Below are 7,081 nucleotides of genomic sequence, written 5' to 3'. Positions count from 1 at the left end.
CCCTCCTGACTTCCCAGCTCAAAGTTGCTCCCTCCTCCAGTCACTGTGACATCATCAAGTTTTGTCTTCACAGCGCTTGTCATGGGTAATGAACTTGCAGTTCATGTGCCACCCACCAGAAAACCAGTTCCTCAGGGCCAGGGTTTGCTTTGTTCACAGCCGAATCCCCATGTCTGGATCGGCATAGGGCACGTGGTGGAAGCTCAGTAAATGCTTGCTGAGTGAATTAAGGCTCAGCCCAATGCTTTCATTCAAATCCTTTGCCCATTGAAGAATTGGATTATTTGCCTTTTTATTGTTGAATTGTAAGAGTTCTTTATGTGTTCTGGACACTGGACTCTTATCAGATACACGATTTGCAAGTATTGTTTCTCATTTTGTTTGTTTTCACTGCTTGCATAATGTCTTTTGATGCACAAAAATGTTTTTACTTTTAAAAAGATGTTTTTACTTTCCATAAAGTCCAGTTTCTGTGTTTTTTCTTTCTGTGTGCCCTAGGTGTTATAGTTCCATATTCTTTTTTTTTTTTTTTTTTACAACATCATCGTATTCCATTGTGTGGCTGGACATAATTCATTTAAATAGTTGCCTATTGAATGGACAATGGAATGGAATGCCTATTGTTTCTGTCTTTAGATGTTGTCAACTATGCAACGTCACTGTTGCATGTGAAGGTAGATCAAGATGACACACTCTTGAACTGGGATCACTGTGATAAAGTTAAATGTCTTTGTCATTTTAGCAGATATAGAACAACCATCATTAGGTAGGTGGATACTGTGATTAGAATCACATGCTAGGGCACCTGGGTGGCTCAGTGGGTTAAGCCTCTGCCTTCAGCTCAGGTCATGATCTCAGGGTCCTGGGATCGAGCCCTGTGTCGGGCTCCCTGCCCAGCGGGGAGTCTGCTTCCCGCCTCTCTGCCTACTTGTGATCCCTCTCTCTGTCAAATAAATAAATATATTTAAAAGAAAAAAGAATCACATGCTAATTTACACTCCCACAGCTGTGTTCAAGAGAACTTGTTTCCACAGCCTTGCCAACAGAGTGGGGCTTTTTACGTCAGGTTAAAGATTCAGCCCTTCAATTACACTAAGCACATTTCAATAGTCACCTGTGGCAGGTGACAAGCGAATTGTACAGTACAGATGTAGAACGTGTCCATCATCACAGAAAGTTCTGTTGGGCACTTCTAGTAAAGAGTTGTGAGTTACCCTGACTGTGCATTTTAATAGGGTCTCTCTGGCTGCCTGCAAGGAATGGACTCCGGGACGGTGCAGAGGCAGGACACCAGGAAGAGGTGACCACGACAGCTCAGGTAGGAGTGGATGGAGGGTCAGACCAGCGTGATTGTGGACGTGGGGGAAGTGGTTGATTCTGGATGTGTTTTTGAAGGTGGAGTGGCCAGCATTTGCTGGTCAATGAGATGGAGTGGGGTGAGGGAAATAGAAGTTTCAGGTTCTTGGTGCCTGAACCACTGGGAGGATGGAGGTGCTGTTGACTGAGCTGGGCGAGAACACGGTGGGAGCACGTTGGGGGAGCAGGAGAGAACAGCAGTTCTATTTTGGGCATATTGTGTGTGAGGTGCATGCTGGATGTTCTGAGCAGAGATATCAAGTGGGCATCAAGTTGTTTTTCTGGCCTTGAGAATGACATGCGCTTTTGATCACCAAGTTAGAGCAAAGTCAGTAAGGAGGAAAGAGGCAGAATCACGTGCCTAAGGTGGGACTGGGAGGACAGTGCAAAGGTCAAAGGCAGTGCTGGGCAATGGAAGGAGCTCAGCCTTTGAAACTTGGAGTCTCACAGCTCTGTTTCTGAGCCTATGTAGGTCCGTTTTCCTTTGTTAAAAGGAAAGAGAGTGTGTCATAGGCTTTCATAAGGTTCACAATGAACACAATGAGAGGTAGGGAGGAGACATTGCAGAAAAATGTTCATCACCTCCCTTGTGTGTTATACTTGACTATGGAGGTGTTGGAACGAGATCCACACCCTCACCTAACATTCAAGGCCCTGTTGGTCTGGGCCCTGCTGACTCTCCAGCCATGTCTCTTCACATCTCTCAGTGTCATCCTGCCGCTGGGCCTTAGCACTTGCTGTACCTGCTTCCTGGTGAACTGTCTCCCTGGAGAGGTATGTGGCTGGCTCCTTCTCCCCCTTGCAGTCTCTCTTCTCTAGTTCCTCCTAGCTCTGAGACTCAAGCTGCAAAGCTGTCTGAGATGGACACCCCCACAAGGTGTCACAGTGTTGGGGGATGGAGCCCCTGCTGGCTTGCCTCAAGTCACGTTGATCTGGATGGCTCCATTCACTTATTCATCAGATCTTTACCGAGAATTGCTGTGGGCCAGGTACTATGCAAAATGCTGATGGTGAGCAGCAAACAAGACATGTGGGGGCCCTGTTCTTAGATTTGCAAGCGGGACAGACAAGAAACAGGTAAAAAGATAATCTAATTTCAGGTAGGGACCAATGATGTGGAAAAGTGAAGCAGGCTGTGGAGATGGGTGGAGAATGACAGGGAGGGCTTCATCAGATGGGGAGCAGAAGGTGTCAGGAAGGCCTCTCGGAGGAGGTGGCAGTTGAGCAGAGACCTTGAGGAAGGGAAGGAGCTGCCAAGAAGATACCCAGAGAGGAAGTGCAGAGGCCCTGAGGCAGGAGCTTGCTTGGTGTGCTCAAGGAACAGCAAGGAGGCTTATGAGGCTGGAGCAGAGGGTGAGTGGAGAAAAAGGGGGAAGGTGGGATCAGACGGGTACAAAGGAGCCAGATCGTTAGGCACCATTTAGGCCAAATAAGTGTTGAATTAATGCATGAGTGAAAGAGGCAGACAGAGAGCTGTGGGAATGCATATGTAATGGCTACCAAGCTCAGGATGAGAAATCAGAGATGGCTTCCTGGAGGAGGGGATGCCTGAGCTGACATCTGATGTTAAGTAAGAACTGGCTGGGGGAAAGGGAGTCAGGTGAGGTATGAGGGTCTTCCAGACACAGGGACTAGCCTGTGCACAGACCCAGGGGTGAGAGATTGTTTTACTCACTGAATGGAAGAAAAGACAGTAAGCCAGGCTGGGGTATAGCATGAGAGGAGAGTTGCAGAGAAATGGAAGATCCATGGGGGCCTGGGCCTGCTTGGTGCCCTATAGAGAACTCTTGACCTTTCCAAGGGCAGCACCAGGGTGCCCCACAGAGCAGAAGATCCAATTGTGCTTTGAGAAGCTCCCTCTAGCTGCCCAGAGGAGGTGGATTAGATGAGGGGAGGGAGATGAATAAGAAGGGTCCACAGGGATGATGGCTGACGGGGCTGGAGGTCAGGGGTGATGGGTGAGGAGGTTGTGATGGAGGCTTGTGCCAGCAGACTTCCTTCTTCCCCCTCTTTATGCCTCCTCTTCAACCTTCTAGGAGTGCTTGTGCTGGGTGAATGTTTTCAGCATCTGCCCCAAGCCAGCCCCATGCTGCGGGCTGAGGGACCTGGGGGAATGGAGTCTCATTCCTGAGAGACGTTTCTAGTGACACACAGCACCCTATGTTAAGGGGAAATGTTTAAGCTCCTGCCTCATGTGTATTTATGTAGGCTCCACACCACACAAACTGACTGCAAAAATGAGCTTCACTCAAATTTTCATTTTTACCTTCATTTATTCACCCAGCAAATATTTATTGAGCAGGTATTACAAGGCGGGGCCTGCTCTAGGTGACAGGAAAGAAAGAAGACAAAAATCTCTGCCTCCTGGAGTTGACAGCCGGGGGTGGGGGATAGAAGGGGGAGATGGACAATAATCACTCATACTAAACTATGCTGACATGACTGCTTTGGGGGAGAAAAACACAACAAAGCAGGGTAAGGAGGATTGGAAGGTGGGAGGATGGAGGGCAGGTTGACTAGCTAACTCCGGAAGCCAAGGAATGCCTCACGGAGAAGGTGATAGACTAAAGATAGAAGGTGAGCAGATTAAAGGAGGGGATGGAGGGAGCCATGTGGGACTGTAGGGGAATAATGTTCCTGACAGAGCAAAAAGCCAGTGCAAGAGCCCTGAGGTGAGAAGGAGGCTTACTAGCTTTTGTGATTGACTGAATGTGTGGGCTGTTAAGAAAAAGTGGGATTAGGATCCATAGGGATCTAGGAAGGTCCAGGTCTTAGCCTGGTGGAGGGACCAAGGGCATCAGAGTTTCCTGGCTGTGAGAAGAGTCTCAGAGATGGGGGGCTGCTGTGAAGTCAGCATGCCAGCTATCCTGCTACCCCTAGATGCCCTGTGTGCCCAGCTGGGCTGCTTGCTCCCTCTGTCAGTCTACGGGAACATCTCCTTTCCATCTCGCCTGTTCCTAGCAGGGCCTCCTACCCAGAAGGAAGTGTCCCATGCTGTGCTCTGGCCTGCTGCAGGCTGTTTGCCAACACCCTGAGGGGGCCTGCCTCCTGGCCCTGCTAGCACCACAGGGAGTGGCTATAGACAGGAAGGCCTCCTTCCCTGGAGGTCATGGCCAGACTATACCGACCAGACCCAGACAGTGCGTGCCTGGGCTATGGCACAGCCATCCTCAAATTAAGCCCCCCCCCCCCCCCCGCCCGCCACATTTTAAAGTGTTTTATTGTATGTATGAGTCATGGGGATGGAGACATCTGCTTCTGGGTGCCCACGCCCATTCCCCTTCCTTCATGGAAACAATACTCTGAATTTTTGGAGGACTCTCTCTTGCCTGCTTTCTCAGCCTGTGGTTTGTATGGGATGGACTCCACATCTCCACATCTTTAATATAAGCCAAGAGATGTCCAGCCACCTGAAACGTGGTGATTGGTTCAGAGATGGGTGTGTGACTTCAGGTGGCCCAGTCAGAGTGAATTTCAGGATCCTGCCATGGAATTTCATGGATCCAGGAATCTGAAAATTTTGGGAAATAGATGCTTTTACCCCATTGGATGTGAACGAGAAAGAAAGTCTCTTCAGAATCTGCTGGCAGCCATGAGGGGGTAATCTTTAAGGTGAGTTCCCTGGAGAAGGGAAAGAGGAAAGACCAAGAGAAACCAGGTCCTTGGTGAGATCTTTGAGTGGCTGGATCAAACCTTACCTGAAAGCGGTATCCCCTTTCCAGTCAGCCAGACTTTGTTTTAAGTCTCAGCCCCACCACTTGTATGCTGTGTGACCATGGGCAAATTATTTATTCTCTTAGGATGTCAGTTTCCTAATATGGAAAATGGGGATAACAAGAGTATGCCTAGCTTGTGGGGTTGTTGTGAAGATAAGCTAATAAAAACATTGTGGTTAAAAGAGTGCCTGGCAATAAATTATAGCTATTATTGTTACCATTAAATAAATACCCAGAGCAAACCTTACCTGAACTGTGTGTGATCTTCTTCTGGACTTCACAGTTATAGGAAACCAATACATCTGTTTTTGTTTTACATCTTCTTTCTTACTGGCAGAGCATAAGGCTCAAGATCAGTGTGGGATTGGGGAGAAAGGTCTGGGAGACTGGTGTTTGAAGGTGGCTGTTTCTGTGTGCTGGATATTTTATGTACACTTGCTCTTTGGCCTCATTTTATAGGAAAAAAGATTGAGGCTCAGAAAAGTTAACTTGCCCAAAGATGAGTAAGATTTCGTCAGGGAGAAAAGGGAGGGAGGGTATGTTCGGCAGTAGGTGTGGCGAGATCAAGGATGATGAAGTATGAATGTACTCTGTGTACTATTCAGGGAACAGGAGTAATTTGGAGTCCGGGAATAACAGATTAAAACCACGTTTTAAAAACTAGAATAAAACATAGGTGAGTATGACAAGATCCTTTTAAAATCATAATTTCTAAGATAATTTTATTTTAACAGAGAAGTTGCAAAAATAGTGCAGTAAGCTTCCATATCTCCTTCACTCGGATTCCCCAATCATCAACACTTTGCTACACTTGATTTGTCATTTTCTCTGTGTGTTTATAATTTTTCTGAACCATTTGAGAGTCAGTTACAGGTGCAACGTTCTTTTACTCCTAAATACTTCAGTGTGCATTTCCTAAGAACAAGGACATTCTCATACATGGCCACGGGTTTGAAACAGGTTTCAAAATCAGGAAATTTAAGATTCACAGAAGATTCTAATATAATTTCTATTATCCATATTCAAATACCACTAATTGTAGCCATAATGACTTGAAATCTTTAGTGACTACCAAGGTCATTGTACCCCTTCCATGGAGAAAAAAATCGCACCTGCCCAAAGAGAAGAAAATCCTTCACATCCATAAATCTGCTTAAAGATTCTATGCTTAGAATTCCTACTTGCAGGCTCTGTAGATCTCAAGCAGTAGTTTCCATCCTGGGGCCGCGTTTGACCCCTTTTTGACAATGTCTTGAGACACTTGTGGTTGTCACAGTGGGGGGTGGTGATATGCTATGTCGTCTCATGGGTAGAGAAACCAGGGGTGCTGCTATATGTCCTACCATGCACAGGATAGAGAATTCTCTGGCCCAAAATGTCACCAGGGCTGAGGCTGAGAAGCTGATCTGCAAGCAAGCTGGGGAGAGACACCTCCCTTTGCTGCAACCAGAACACACTCTGGGCTTCTAGTTCACCCCAGCAATTCTGTTTCTCCCCAGCGACCCCAGAAAACCCCCACTCCTATAGGCGCGGGGAGGCCCAGCAAGGCTGTTGATGATCGCTCCAAACTGGAACTAACCCACGTGTCCTATTAGGACAAGACTGATAAAATAAAACCGTGGAGTCACGCTGTGGTCACGGCTCATCCCTCCGCTCTGTTTGCTCTTCTTTAAGACAGGGCTGGGGCGGGGGGTGGCGTTGGAAGGATGCCAGTTATCTTGGGTCCAGCTGCTACTTTATGACTTGTGGGCATAACTGCTTCTGACTCACGCACAGTTGACGCATTGGGATTATACACTGACTGGTCTCTTGGCTTTTTTTTTTTTTAATTTTATTTTTTATAAACATATAATATATTTTTATCCCCAGGGGTACAGGTCTGTGAATCACCAGGTTTACACACTTCACAGCACTCACCATAGCACATACCCTCCCCAATGTCCATAATCCCACCCCCCCCAACCCCCCTCCCCCCATCAACCCTCAGTTTGTTTTGTGAGATTAAGAGT

This window comes from Enhydra lutris, unplaced genomic scaffold (assembly GCF_002288905.1).
Source record: "Enhydra lutris kenyoni isolate GAN:26980312 unplaced genomic scaffold, ASM228890v2 scaffoldscaffold6, whole genome shotgun sequence".
NCBI classification, from domain to species: domain Eukaryota; kingdom Metazoa; phylum Chordata; class Mammalia; order Carnivora; family Mustelidae; genus Enhydra; species Enhydra lutris.
The sequence above is the reverse complement of the archived record's forward strand: the minus strand, read 5'-3'. Positions refer to the sequence as shown.